At 43.9% G+C, this 16047-nt stretch overlaps 1 protein-coding gene across 1 annotated transcript in view; it reads left to right on the top strand.

Moving 5' to 3' along the window:
- The window catches only part of LOC119967469 (exostosin-1-like), an 822909-nt gene that overhangs the window by 251810 nt on the left and 555052 nt on the right, over positions 1–16047 (top strand). The window lies entirely within an intron of this gene.

Here is a 16047-nt window from a genome sequence, read left to right as displayed (position 1 = left end):
AATTGCCTTCACTCTCGATTCCCAGGCACTATTAAAACGGCTTCAGATGTTTGAGTTACCGTTTAAGGCTGCTGTCCCTGTTAAGTATAGTTACTGCAATTGTCTCTTTAACTCAGAACACTTTGTTTAAGCTTCCCTGAATTATTCTGAATAACACCTTGGTCTCTGTTCACTTAACTTCAGGTATTTTAAATGTTCTTTTTGTCCCATCTGGCCCACATCTGCCCGGAGCTCCAGCCGGTCCAATACCCTGAATATAGCCACTGAAGGACAATGCACCAGCTCAATATTCAGGATTGCCGATATAGTGCTCAAAAAAGAGACCCAGAAAACCACAAGCTTGGGACAGGGCCTGAACATGTGCATGTGGTTTGCAGGCTCTCGCAAACACCAGTTGCAACTATTCTCAACACCTTCAAAGAAACGACTCATTCTTCCTTCAAACTCTGTCCATATATGGCAGACAAACTATCCTCTTCCAACCCTAAGCAGGAAAGAAACCTATCCACTAAGGTTGAAGGCAGTGCCACTGGAAAAATCGGGAGCATCCGTCAAACAATATTTCAAGCCTGGAGGTACCTAATCTTGTCCGAACTCACAAGCCTAACTTTCTCTTTCAGCTGCTCCAGGCTGGCACACCCGCCCCTCCAGAAACAGATCAGTCACTCTTTCCAGCCCCTTACCCTTCCACCCTCCTAATGTGACATCCAATTTTGCCGGTTCATACAAGTTGTTCATATAAATGGGTGCTTACCTTGACGCTGACCACGGCTTAAAATGTGCATATTTTTAAAGTGGAGACAACCACTGGGTTTGAAAAGTGCTTTGCCGGAGCAAACGACATAGACGCAGTCACCAGCCCCTCAAACTGGACCCCCTGTGTGACTCTGACTCCATCTGCACCCAGATAAACCCTGGGTCTCAACTCCAACACCTTCTCCATGTTAGTAGTTGTGGTGGTATGAATGGGAGCACTGCCATTGGTGCAGAGCATTGGTTTACCATTGGCTCTGGCCGGTCATGTGCCTCTCGTCTGATTGGCTGGGACTAGTCATGTGACTGCTCACCAATTGGTCGAGAGGCAAGTAGACCCCGAGGCGGGGTATAAGTACCCAGAGTTCCCGGCAGTCGGCCTTTCTGTGTAGTCGACCACCGGGCTAACAACTAGCTGATTAAAGCCAAAGTTTGGATCTTCATCGTGCCTCGCGTCCAATTGATGATACATCAGTAGTGATAAAACATCAAATTTGGCAGCGCAAGCCCCCCCTACTGTCTATCCCTCTGAAGGAACCCTTTCTGAATCCTCGGGGATTCCCCCATCCATAGGAAACCCGATGTAAGTCCCTCAATCCCATTAAAAAATGACGAGGGTAAAAAATACCGGTAGATGCTGAAACAAGAATCTCGGTAAGATGTTTATTCTGATGGATTGAACCCGGCCCACCAAGGATAATGGGAGGCTGTCCCACCTTTGCAGATGAGCCAGAACCCTACTTGCTAGGCTGGTAAAATTCAATTTAATCACCTCATCCTGTTCTCCAGATCTTCCACTTTTGCCGTCAGTCCTCTGTTACTCTCTGCCACAAGCAGCAACTCTGCTTCATATTGTCTCCTCCACACCCTTCAACGTCTCGCCTTGCTCTTCCAAGACCTTTGAGGGCTTACCTTGTTGCTCTAACATCAGGCCCAATGCTTCCTCGATAGTGGCTATAAAGCATTCCTTCATCTCTTTACCTTGCTGCTCAATTAGGGCGGCACAGTGGCACAGTGGTTAGCACTCCTGCCACACAACGCCAGGGACCAGGGTTCGATTCTGACATTGGGAAACTGTCTGGACTTTGTACTTTCTCCCCGTGTCTGCGTGGGTTTGTTCCGGGTGCTCCAGTTTCCTCCTACAGACTAAAGATGTGCAGGTTGGGTGGACTGGCCATGCTAAATTGTCCCTTAGTGTCCAAAAGGCTAGGTGGGGTTATGGGGTTACGGGAATAGGTTGGGGGAGTGGGCCTCAGTAGTGTGCTCTTTTAGAGGTTCGGTGCAGATTCAATACCCGAATGGCCTCCTTCTGCACTGTAGGAATTCTATGATTCCATGAACTGCCTATCCATCTGCTTCCCAAATGTTTCCAGTTCCTGCGTTATCACCACAGCCAGCGTGGGCGCGGCTGCCTCCATCTTCTCCAATTTAGATTGCATTGTTGGACTACCAATCTGGGTTTTCTTCCCAGTGGGTATTTTCATCAAAACCTTCGACATAACCCCGTGGAGTAAATGTTCCCTCAATCCGCCAACTGGGTTTGGACAAAAAAAGCTTCCGCTAAACGGGAAAAGAGATAAAAGAAAACAAAGACCTTGGTGGGAGCCACCTTTCATGGAACTTGCTCTCACATGACATCACCTGAAGTCCTGCAAAGCTTTTATCACTTGAAGAACTCCCGTTCCCATGGAGTGTCCCTTGATCCTATCTCAAAGAACGCTGAAGGGTAACAGACCACAGCAGGCCCAAATACTCTATTGTAACTATTTTATTTAATCTATTATTGCTTGAAATTTGTATTCTTGATGAGACTTAGTCATCAGTCAAGCACAAGCCCTCAGTTTCATGTGTTTCTTCATCATATCATATCACTCTGTGTGCAACCACAATATAGCAAGCTTCAAGCTACTGCTTCAGATAATTTGGTGAAGTAGCATCTGTAGGCCTGCAGCATTACATAAGTACAGGAGTTATTATCAAATACTTATGACCTGGACGGAAATAGAAGAACCCCTGACACTTTTAAAAAAAAACATTTTTTGGTTGGACAAGTGTTTATAATTATTGGATTATTTATTCAAACATCTTGCTGCAATATAGTTACCAGTGCTTTAGGGCTTACTTTCCAGCACTCCGTCCTGCTGGCATGAGTATATGATAAGGAACAAAAAGAATTGGGCAAGAAGTTCCTCTCATCGCTGGTCATGAATGCTCACAAAAGAACTTTTTTTTAAAAAGAGAGAATATAAAGAATATTTCACACTTTGTAGTTCCATATATTTTTTGAGAGATATGAGGAAAGCTACACAGAATCCTGTGACATTCAGCAAGCTGTTAAGATTTATTAGCCCTACTTACCTTCATATTTGATTTTCCATTTGCAGGTCTTTGCTAGTCAATCTCCCCCTCAAGCATTGGAAAATGATTTCAATGTCATTGTCCTCTTTGGAAAGTCAAGATTTTTGTCTTCACATGCAGAAACATGGGGCTGGATTCTCCGATTCTGGGGCTATGTCACCACGCTGGAGTGGGAACTGTGCCATTTTACGCCAGAAAAGGAGCATCGCGAAAGCAGCACCGCCCCGATTTGGTCGGAAACTCTGATTCTCCGGCCGTTCGCCGAACGCGATTTCGGCATCACCAACCAGAGAATCCAGCCCATGATTTTAATACTTGTTCTTAGCCTTTTAAAACAGAAGACACTGACAATCCTCAGATGTACGGCTACCCTTTGGTAAACCCCTGTCTGTCGACTCAAAGCCAGTTGCTTACCTTTGTAGTAACTGAGGGATGTCCCTGGAAAATCTGGTTTATAGATCATTTTGTGTGATGCAGAGATTGGTGGGTGCAGGAGAGGGTTAGAAATTGGACAGTGCCAAACCCAGGCGCTATTGCAGCTGTGGGCAATGAGTGTACGCCAAAATTTCGAAGCCCGAGGATCATACTAAACATATCCTCAGGCCACCTCATTGGAAGCCCAGTAGGCTGTGGGTAATTATTGGACACAGCCTGCCAGTTGGAGCTAACTGGTGTTGATCCTCAGTCATATAGGCTAAGACCAGTATTGGGAAGGGTGAAGCTATTGGCAAGGAGGCAAGTATGGGCTGCAGCTGTTTTGCAGTTAGGAGGAGCACTTTGACTCCACAAAAAAAAAAAAATTTTTCAATGCTGTGAGGTCTTTTTCTGTGTGCTGACCCCTTTAAGGACCACTGATTTGGCTGCTTATGTCCTGGAAATGGGATGCTCAATGGAGAGTGAGCTTTTTATTCAGGGCAAGATAGATCACTTGCAAGGTTGCAGGGAGAGAATTCTTATTCTGTGTTAGAGAAACAGATAGTTATGATTCATAGGATAGTCAGACAAATATCTTAATGGCTGACCAAGAAGCTTGTGGTTCTTTGCAACAAGAGAGTGGGTTTAAGATGAAGAAGAAAAAGTGTGCTTACGGCAGATGTCAGGTGAATGTACAGTGGAGAAAGAGGCTGAATATAGGACGTTCAGTGGGGAAGTGAAAAAGCAAATCAGAGAAGCAAAGTGAAAGTGTGAAAAGACTGGCAGGTAACTCACTGAGCTAAATCGCTGGCTTTTAAAGCAGACCAAGCAGGCCAGCAGCACGGTTCGATTCCCATACCAGCCTCCCCGAACAGGCGCCGGAATGTGGTGACTAGGGGCTTTTCACAGTAACTTCATTGAAGCCTACTTGTGACAATAAGCTATTTTCAATTTCAACATCTTTCCAGCCATGCATTCATCTACTTTATCTTCCTTTTCCTAACCCTCTCTTCCATGCTCCAACTTCGCCTCCTTCTGTATCTGTCCCTGGAAGATACAATCTCTAATTTACTTACAACTGCACCTTCTATCCCGACCATCTAGCCTATTGCCCTCTGTTTGCCACAACATTTTTGCAGCTACTGATATATTCAATCATGCCCTCAACTCCACTTTTGACACCCCAGTCCCCAATAAAACCATTGCTCACTCTCCTCCAGTCCTGTGCCTTGGTACAGCCCTCACCTTCACTCACAGGGATCCAGGTTGGAAAGGATATGGCACACAACTGGTTTGGCCATCCACCGCTGGGTCTGTCTACACCACTTAAAACATTACTCTCATCTGCTAAAATTGCTCACTGTTCCAGATTTATCCTGGAATGCACATATCAGCCATGATTGAATGGCGGAACAGACTTCACGGGCTGAGTGGCCTAATTCTGCTCCTATGTCTTATGATCTTATAATCTCAGCTTCTGTTCTTTACAGCTGACCACCTTCTTAAACCCCTCTTCCTATGTCTCCAACCTCACCCCAAACAAATATTAGGAGTTCATGGACTTCTAATATTGAGACAGCCTGGTCAGCTGTCTCTGCCACTTTGCTGCTTGGCCAAAATTCCTTTACTGTTCCTCCTTGCCTATCCTTTCTCCCTTATCTCCCCTCATGCCTCCTTTGAACCCATTTGTCTGTGAGACTCACGTCCTGTTCCTTCGATCCTATTCCAACTGAACATCTGATTAGCCAACTACCCTCCTGGCCCCATGTTAGCTGATATTATAAATGGCTTTCTCCCTTGAGGTATTATCCCTTTCTCCTTTGAATCTGCTGTCATCACCTTTCTCCTTAACAGAAAAAACCCTTGACCTCTCCATTCTTGGAAATTTCCATCCCATTTTCAATGTCCTTTCCCTCTCCTCAGTCCTTGAATGTGTTGTTGCCTCCCAAATCTGTTGCCATCTTTCCCGGATCTCCATGTTTGATTCCCTCCAATCAGATTTCCCCCCTTGCCACAGAATAGAAACAGTTTATTATCAAAGTCACTGATGACATCCTATGTGATTGTGACAAAGGTAAACTTTCTGTCTTTCTAAGTCGTGATTTTTCTGTAGCCTTTAGCATTGTTGACCACACCAGCCACCTCCAATGCCTCTCTACTGACACCCAGCATTCTTATCCGTCTAATCGTAGCCAGAAAATTACTTGCAGTAGCTCCTTTTCCTGGACGTTTACCATTACATCTGGTGTCCCCCAAGAGTCAATCCTTGGCTCCCTTCACTTTCTCATCTGCATACTGTCCCTTGGCAGCATTATCTGAAGGCACAGTTTTCACACATACACTGACAACAACACCCAGCTCATTTCATCACCAGCTCTTTCAAATCTTCCACTGTGCCACCGTGCCGCACAGCTTCCTTTAAACATCTTAAAAGCTTCTACTTTGACCAAGATTTTGGCCATCTGACCTAATGGGCTGGATTCTCCGATTTGCAGACGAAGTGCTGACGCCGGAGAGGGAACAGTGGCGTTTTAGGGCAGAAAACCGGCACCGTCCCCATACCAATCCTCCGTCCGGTGGGGGCCAGCATGCATGGAGCGTAAAGCACCCGGCTTTACCTTCGGATACAGCTGGAGAATTGCCAGGTCTGCGGCCGCACATGCGCACGGCGGCGGCCTGTGGCAGCCCCGCCGTGCAACATGGTGCCGGTGCGTGGACCCGACCTGCCAAAGACTGCCTCCCTAACACCCCTCATCATCCTCAGACCACCCCCATCCAGTGTCCCCAGCACCCCCCTACCCCCGGAATGTGTCTCCCCCGACTGTGGTGACACTGGACTCAGTCCGCAGCTTCCACACAAGGTACCCGCACGGTGTGAGCACACGCGCCCCACGCCGTTGGGGACTCGGTCCATCGGGGACGAAGCATTGGAGAGGGCCTCAGGTGGCGTGCTACGTACTCCCCGAGTATGCTGTTTATGAGGGGGCGGAGCATTGCAAAAGCAGCCCCACCACCGATTTTGGCGCAAACGGGGATTCTCTGGCCGATCGCGACCAGATAATCCTGCCCAATATCTCCTTTATGACTCAGTGTCATACTCTGGGATGCTCCTGTGTAGCGTCATGGGACGTTTCATTATATAAACCTCCTATATAAATATAAGTTGTTAATCCTTACTGTATATCATGCATATATTTGGGGATCTGTCATGTTTTAGTACAGATCTGAAGGTCCCCAAAGAGCCAGCAGCTGTTTACTAAAGAATGGGTGGCACAGTGGTTAGCACTTCTGCCTTACAGCTTCAGGGTCCCGGGTTCAAACCCGGCCTTGGGTGACTGTGGAATTTGTACTTTCTCCCAGTGTCTGCGTTGGTATCCTCTGGGTGCCCGGTTTCTTCCCACAGTCCAAAGATGTGCAGATTAGGTGGATTGGCCATAATAAATTGCCCTTTAGTGTCCAGAAGGTTAGGTGGGGTTACTGGGTCAGGGGGGCAGGATGGAGGCGTAGGTTTAAGTGAGGTGCTCTTTCCAAGGACTGGATGGGCCGAATGGCCTCCTTCTGTGCTGTAAATTCTATGAAAGGTAGAGAAGAGATTTATTTCCTTGTGAGAGGACCTACGCAAAGTTAATTTTACAGTGTGGAGTAATAGATAGTGCACAGTTAGTATCGCTTTTTCTGCAGCTTCCCAGTCAGTTTTGTCATGCACTAAATTCTATTTTTCAGACTCAAACTCTAACATTACATTATTGACACAGGAAGAAAATAATCATATGTTGAGCAATTGCTATGTATGAGCTCTCTGGGAATTATACTTTCATTTCTAAAGAAATTATGTGCAAGTGGGAGGCTTGCATTCCACAGTATGCTGTCTGCTTGACTGCTGTGCTTGCCTTCTGTCTTCGCATAGCATTAACTTCCGTATTTTAATTCAAAAAATTAATTCAGGGTTTTAAACTGTAAGAAAATCTAAAATTATTTTGTTGCTATGAAGCGGAATTTCAGTTCCATTTCCTTTTTAATGTTATAGGTAGGTGCTGGCCTGGTGCCACATCTCCAATTGTTATGAATTTGAAGGTGTCTGTAGACCTTTCTGAAACAAAGCCTGAAGCTACCATATTTTCCGAATCACCCATGAAGTGCAGCCGTGGTCGGCTGTCCTTCGATTCAAGGATGGCACCTTATCAGGGTAATGTCTTCATCTGACTTAGTGTGCCGATTTTCGACTTGCGGACCTTTGAGCGAATGAGGCAGGATGACCCATGATGCTGTGCAGGATTCACTTCATTTTCTTCCCATCTTGCCATCGCTCTGCCTCATCCCTAAAGAATGATGCAGCTTGACGGGCAAGTTTTCACAATTCTCTGCAATTGGTCGCAAGCTCCTCCCAGTTATTACGGTCACTATTGTCATGCTTCAAGGTGAGCTTCATAATGTCTTTGAAGCATTTTCTTTATCCTCTTCATTTGAGAATTGAGAGATCAGGACTTAGCCGGGGAGATGATTTTTAACCATGCAGATGTAGTGGTTGGTCCATCTGCTGGTTTAGCTCACTCAGCTAAATCGCTAGATTTTCAAGCAGGCCAGCAGCACGGTTCGGTTCCCGTACCAGCCTCCCCGGACAGGCGCCGGAATGTGGCGACTAGGGGCTTTTCACAGTAACTTCATTGAAGCCTACTCGTGACAATAAGCGATTTTCATTTTCATTTTTTCATTTCATCAAAGTTAATTTTGCATAAGTTTTGTTTGAATGTTTGTGAACCTGGCTTAAGAAAGGACATTGCTCCTGTTCAGTAATCATCTCATTGAATCCGGAGAATGCGGCTGAGGGCTTGCTGATAGAATTTCTCTATCTCTCTTATGTCCCACTAACACACAGTCTCAGTTTTGCTGCACTACAGGAGTGTGATGATGCCTACTCCTCTGTATGCTAACACTTTTGTTGACTTTCCAAGGTTTTTGTTGTCAAACACTTGCTGCTGTACTCTATAAAAGGCTGAACAGGCACAGCTGATCTGGTGTTGGATCTCCTCATCAATGCTGCCGTTTTGATAGAGGTGACTGTTGAGTTATGGGAAGGTGCTCAATGGATTCTAGAGTCCCTCCTTCAATATATGTTGGAGATGGGGGCTGGATTCTCCGCCCCGCCACGCCACATTTCTATTTCACCCCGCCGGCGGGATGCTCTGTTAGGCCGGCTGATCAATGGGGTTTCCCCATTGTGGGGCAGCCTCACGCCATCGGGAAACCACCGGGCTGCCAACAAAACGGAGCATCCCACTGGCGGAGAATCCAGCCAGGGGTATTTGGCCAACCAGTTGTGGATTGATATGAGCTTTGTACAGCTTTGACAAAGGGTCATCTGGACTCAAAACGTTAGCAAATTTCTCTCCTTACAGATGCTGTCAGACCTGCTGAGATTTTCCAGCATTTTCTCTTTTGATTTGTTTTGGCAACATTTAAGGACAGGCTGAGTTCCTTCTATACAAAATTGGAGAGATCGAGAGTGGCTTTTAAATCTGGTGCAGATGAGTGGACAATGACATAGCATGTTATCAACAAACAGTAGATCATGTATTTCTATGGTGATCAGTTTAGTTTTGACTGTGATGATATGAACATTCTCCTAAATGCTATTTAACCCTGATGGAAGAGGCCATTTGATATTTGAGCTGAATAGCCACTATCAGGTGAATTAATTAATTAAATAAATAAATAACCTTTATTGTCACAAGTAGGCTTACATTAACGCTGCAATGAAGTTACTGTGAAAAGCCCCGAGTCGCCACATTCCGGCGCTTGTTCGGGTCACAGAGGGAGAATTCAGAATTCTCAGCTGGTAGGGAATTGAACCCGCGCTGCTGGCCTTGTTCTGCATCACAAACCAGCTGTCTAACCCGCTGAGCTAAATTGTAAATAGTATGGTGTAATCACGCAGGCCTGCTATCTACCAGTCTTGATGTTGAGGGCATCTTCCACTCAAATATCATTGTATCATCATGAAGCAATTGCAGCATTGTCATGAGTTCTTTGGAACATCCAAATTGTTAAGAGCACAATTCATGGAGCCTCGCAATTCACTGAGTCAAACACTTTCATCAGGTCGATGAATGCAATGAAAAGTTCCAGGTATTGATCTTGACATTAATCTTGGATTTGTTTGGCAACAAACACCAAGCAGGAAATAGCTCCATAAATCTAAAGCCACACTGTCTCTCTCTCTCTCTGGGAGGATTTCCTCAGCCACAGGAAATAAGTAATTCAGGAGACTTTTTCCAGCTATGGACAAGAGAGAAATACCCCAACAGTTTCCACAGCATGATTTCTCTCCTTTCTTTGCCTTCTTGAATGGAAATGAAATGAAATGAAACAGAGACCGTTTTGGGCGTGTTTAGAGGGGTGTTTCCCAGCGCTTAGAGCAGCTAGAACGACGCCGCTATTAAATGGGGCACTGCTTCATTTTAGGACTTCGGTGAGGAATGATCTACTGAGGCGGCACTTGGGCTCATTTCCTGCACTAACAAGCTCGGAGATCGGGGAGCCATTTTAAAATTGATCTCTGGAACAACCCACTCCAGCATTGACAGATAGCACTGTAATCTTTAAGAAGCTAAATACTATGCTTTAAGCCTCGGTCTTTAGGTGGCCCCAGTAGCTTCATAAAAGCTTTGCATGCCATGATGATCAGCATATTGTTGAGCCTTGGGTTTTCTCTTCCTACCGCATGTGTTTTATCGTCCCATATTGGCCTTGAGCTGTAGGTGTGCCGCCTTCTAGAGATGCAACTTTGGCTTGTTCTGCTCGACCAGGCATTTTCAAAGTGGGGGTCGCGACCCGCGGATGGGTCGCAGGGAGGATCGTGGAATCATTCATTGTGGCGTTCCCGATCACGGGAATTCACGTGCATCAGCCGCAGCAGCCGGCTTGTAACAATGCTGGCTACGAGCGGCTTTAAAAATGACGGTCGCGACCAGCTTAAAGAAATGCGGCCGCACTGCGCATGCATGCCCGCTCATCAGTGCGCATGTGCGGAGCCCAGTGAGAATCACTGCCTCCTGCTGACGTCAGCATGCTTTACCCAGGAGAAGATTTTGTTTTTAAATTCAATGCACTCTTCGTGCCTGAAGCGAGGCAGAGAGTAGTCACGCACCCCGAATACTGATGTCCATTTTGTCAGCAGCAAACAAGTAAATGAGGACCAAGCAGGCTCACCTCTCGCATTAAAGGTAAGAGAAAATGGTGGGGAGCGAAGGTCGGCCGGTGTATGTCCCGAAGGTTGGCCAGTTGGTAAAAATGGGTCCCTGGAAAAAAAGTTTGAAAAACAGTGTGCTAGACAATGAATACTGCTCATTTTTGTTCCAGAAAGTCACATTTTTGAGCATCATGTCCTGGTGATGACAATGCTTGAAAGTAATGGTCCAGAACAGTACAGCTGACTTTATTTAATCCCACTGATCTGAAATTGTGTTGTATACTGTAGCATTGTCTGACTGTTCAATAGTGCTTAATATCTGCAGCATTTGAAGTAAAATTGTACATTGTTTTACCTGCTCATCAGATGTGTAACAATGACAAAATGATTTAATTTTGCAGGACTGCGTTTTGTGCCTAAGGATGCCTGAAATATGTTTGATGTCATATTGGCTAATATCATATTCAGACGTCCCTGTCAGCCACCTGAAACCGGGGTTAGGACCCTTGTGCCTGCTAATGAAAGGTCTAATGCTGTTTAAGAAATGTCTGAGTAGCTGAGCATGTTCTAAGCATGTTCAGCTTAGCTTTCTAATTCCAAATGTAGCCTTGTCAGTACTCTTGAAAAGGGACAGCTGGAGGCCATCAACACAAAGGTAATCTATTAATTTACCTTAATAAAGTGTCAAGAGGGCAGCACGGTGGCACAGTGGTTAGCATTGCTGCCTACGGCGCTGAGGACCCGGGTTCGAATCCCGGTCCTGGATCACTGTCCGTGAGGAGTTTGCACATTCTCCCCGTGTCTGCGTGGGTTTCACCCCCACAACCCAAAAGATGTGCAGGATAGGTGGATTGGCCATGCTAAATTGCTCCTTAATTGAAAAAATAATTGGGTACTCTAAATTTATAAAAAAAAATAAAGTGTCAAGAGGAGCAGGGGTACTCCTCTCAGCTACACAACACAGAATCACAGAATTATTACCGTGCAGAAGGAGATCATTCGGCCGACCATGAGTGCACCTGCTCTCGAAATGAACAACTCATACTTGTGCCATTTCCCCCTTTTTCTCACTGTAACTCTGCATATCTTTCCTTTTCAGATAACAATCTAATTCTCCTTTGAATGCCTCAACTAAATCTGTCCCCACCACACTCTTAGTTAGTACATTCCAAAGTTTGACCACTTGCTGTATGAAAAGGTTTCCCCTCAGGTCGCCTTTGATTCTTTTGCCAAATACTTCAAATCTGTGCCGTCTTGTTCTCAATTCGTTCATGCTTGGGAGCAGTTTCTCTCTATCTACCCTATTCAGATCCCTCATGTTTTTGAATACCTCCATCCAATCTCTTCTCAACCTTCTCTACTCCAAGGAAAGAAGTCCCAACCTCTCCAATCTATCTTTGTAACTGAAGTTCCTCATCTTGGAACCATTCTCTGATCATTTGAGGGTTTTTGTTAGCCAGTCTCCTATTTGTCAGGACTTCCATGAAAGCTGTTGCCTAAACTGCAGCCGCTCTTGGACCACCCTTGGTCCAGAGGTTCCTCCTGATCTTGTAGCTTGCCCACATTATGCAGATGAGAATCTGATTCTTTGACATGGTGAAACCCTAGAAGGCAGCTTTGAACCTGCTTTCTCTAGAGGACCAATCTTTTCTTCAGGGCTCCACTGGTCTCCTGCAAAAGTTAAAATCAGAAATTGAGGGACGTGTTAAAGAATTTCTGGATCCCTATATCTGTGCTTAATCTGTCAAGTAGAGTCTGGTGCAGAGGTGTGAACTTCACTCCATATGCGCCAGACAGTCATGCGGCCTGCATGTACACATGTGGCCTGTGGACTCCTTTCTCCCCTAATTTTATCCTTTGGCAAAACTGACAAATATATATAATTCAATTTAAAGCTTTATAAGATTGAAATGACATTTGTCCTCAAACAGCCAGATATATTTTTATGTATACGTGCTTTTAATTTGAAACAACTGGTTAGATTTAGATTTTATCCCTGCACAAGGCCAAATTCTGCAAAGTAATTGTGAATAATTAGTCCACTGAATACAGTATCAAATGCAAGTGATACAGAAGCTTAGCCCCACTTGTACTGAGTGTAAAATCTCCCCTCAGGAATCTTGGTTTTCTTTCAACTGTTCAAAATATAATGGTCTAGTAAACACTGAAACCATTATTATTCTCAGTGATGAGATCACCATGGCTACTTAGGGGGAGGTTGTACACTTCGATACTTAGGCATGAATAATAATTTGTGTCGAATCAATAGAAAAAAATATATTGGGAGGTTTGCACATCCATAATGGAGCCTTCCATTTAAATTAATGGACAGAAAATTGGGCGGACTATATTATAACCACCTGATCCTCCCCATCCATCTTTCCTCCATGCATTCCACCCAATCATTATGTACAAAAAATGAAAATCTGCCAATTAATCTTCAATTAATGTAGTCTCTGTCCTGGTTTTAAATGATTTGGAATGTTTTCATTTTAATAAGATAATGCAAGAAATCACTTGCATAGTCAATGGGGTGTAAAATCTAACCCTAACATTTTTTTTTGGAAATTGTGTACTCATCAAGATGAGGGATATTAGTACTCGAAAATTATAGACTCCTCTTTGGACACTCAATTATTGTCACTATTAATGATTTCTATTGAAATACCACCCTTCATATAGGAAACCGTCCCAAACTTCTCAACAGAGGAGTAAAGGAACGAATTGTGGAAATGTTCAGTTAGGCAACAGAAAGCTTGATTGAAGAAATGAGAGTTGGTAAGAATTTTGCAGGCTACAAGAAAGGTTGAGAGATAAAGGTGTTTAGGAAAGGAGTTCAAAAGGGTAAGACTTTGGTGGCTGAAGGCTCTATCAACAATGGCAGATCAGGGTGAAGGAATGATAAAAAAGAGTCCAGGGTCTAAAAAATCTGTGGGAATGTAAATTGACTATCATTGAAGGAAGTTGCAGAGCAAGGGTGGAGCAAGCTGTGGAGGGATATGAATGAGCATTTTAAAGTTGAGACAACAACATATTCATTTGAATCTTAAACTTTGTAAAATTCCCCAAAGCACTTCACATGAACATCATAAAACAAAATATAACACAATGTAAAATATGACACTAAGCCACGTAAAGCTAGGTTAAAAAGGTAGGTTTAAAGAAGTGTCTTAAAGGGTAAAAACGAGGTAGTGAGGCAGAGGTGTAGGGAGAGAATTCCAGAGCTTGAGCCTAAGCAACTGAACACACAGCCAGCAAATGTGGAGCACTTGGATTTTTCCTTTGTGTTCCAACTATTCTCTGAGGTACACAATTTCATGGAAATCTTTCCATTAGCTTTTGGCTAAGTAATCTGCCGACTTTTGTTCAAAACTTCACAACCATGGACTTTTCTATATTACTTTGCTATATTCTTCAAGCTAACTGGCTTGTTTTCACTCTGAGGATTACTGCAGATTTCTTCTTCTAACTCTAAGCTGGGCAAATCTTCCACCCTTTCTCCCTCACAAATTGAACTTTGAGACCCACCTGCATTGCATGTCATGAATTATAAAGTTAGTATTTTCTCCATTTAAGGTGCAAGCCTCACTAACTGCAGCTATTGCTGTCAGTTCCTAAACTAAACTGGTGATTTCTTGATTATGTTAGTAAACAGACACACATAGATAAATTACACAAACGTAATTCCCCAACCGCCCATCTCCATGGCAATATGGAATACTTGATATGTTCTAAATAGAAATGTAATTTAACTATCCTTTACCTTCAAAGAAACCCTTTGCGTTTGTGACCCATGTGAATAATTTATATCTCTAATGGATATACAACCTTCTTTCCCAGAATTACTCATCTCACCAAGGAACTCTTTGCTTATTGGCTACTTTTAGCTTCTTCCATCAGGGAACTAGCGGCATGATGGCACAGTGGTTAGCACCAGAGACCCAGGTTCAATTCTGGCCTTGCATGACTGTCTGTGTGAAGTGTGCACATTCTGCTCGTGTCTGCGTGCGTTTCCTCCCACAGTCCAACGATATGCAGATTAGGTGGATTGGCCATGTTAAATTGCCCCTTAGTGTCCAAAAGGGGAGGTGGGGATAGGGAGAGGCCATGAGCCTGGATAAGGTGCTCTTTCGGAGAGTTGGTACAGACTCAATGGGCCAAATGGCTTCCTACTGCACTGTAGGAATTCTATGATTCTATGAACTACAAAAATAATATAAATATTTTATTTGAGATAACACAACACCCTGGCTCTATCAATAGTTTCCAAATCTGGCCTTGTAAGATAGGCACAGGTTACCATTTAACTGTAAGTAACCCAGGTTTATGTGATTTACTTTAGGGTTATTTACTAGGTTCTTAATCAAGTAGCTTACATTTCAAACTTAAATTTCAAACCCAAAAGTTACGTACCTAAAAGCTGTACCTCGAAAACACATGAATTATGGAATAGATACTCGTAACAAAATGATAGATAGGATTTGCAATCAGGATTTTGCCACCACTCAGCAGAAATTGTTTTAGAGAAATTCAAGGATTTTTTGCCTCTGAGTATAAGGTTGACACATCCATTTATTACACCAGGTGTATAACCAAATGTCATGTACACTTCTGATGAATGAAAATTATCTTCACAAGTGAGCCTGAAAGGAAGGCTCATGATCCACAATGTGTATTGCCTGGTTCAAAAGTGGCCATAAGTGCACAAGAAACCTTAAAAAAAAGGAGAAACTTATAGGGGCCTTTCTGGCCTTGCTGCTGCATGCTGCTAGCTTTTGCTAGCGAGACTTTGATGGTCCACGCATCTCAGAGCTAAATTGACAGTGTGGCCTACATTACGTCATCAGACTGAAATATTTAAATATTTATGAGCTCCTCACCTGCCTGTGGCAAGCAGCTTCGATGTTTTCAAAATTCAGGAGATAGAAATATGGCAAGGGGTGCAAATACTTCAGGGACATGGTATGTAGCATCTGCCCACAATGTTAGTCCCTCCTGCACACCCCACATGGAGATAAAATCTGGACCTATGTTTGAACCACAAGGATTTCAGAAGAGCTCTCACTCATGGCTTATTCATATTATATGTATTTCATAATGTAGGACCTCATTATTGTTAATGCTAGTGTAGTGATCTCTGTATATCAATATACATGATCAATATATGTAATGCTAGTACAGGCAATTGAACACTAGATGTCTCACTGTTAGGACCTATATTAATTGCTTTCCCGCTATTTCTGAAGGAGTGTGTATCAAGAGTTCAGAGAGAACAGACAAAGGAAAGCTTGAGAGATAAGTTATTAGTTATCAAAGCATTGTATTGTGTAATT

The sequence above is a fragment of the Scyliorhinus canicula genome, chromosome 6, assembly GCF_902713615.1.
Source record: "Scyliorhinus canicula chromosome 6, sScyCan1.1, whole genome shotgun sequence".
Taxonomy (NCBI): Eukaryota; Metazoa; Chordata; class Chondrichthyes; order Carcharhiniformes; family Scyliorhinidae; genus Scyliorhinus; species Scyliorhinus canicula.
This window is presented reverse-complemented; position numbering and strand designations above follow the sequence as displayed.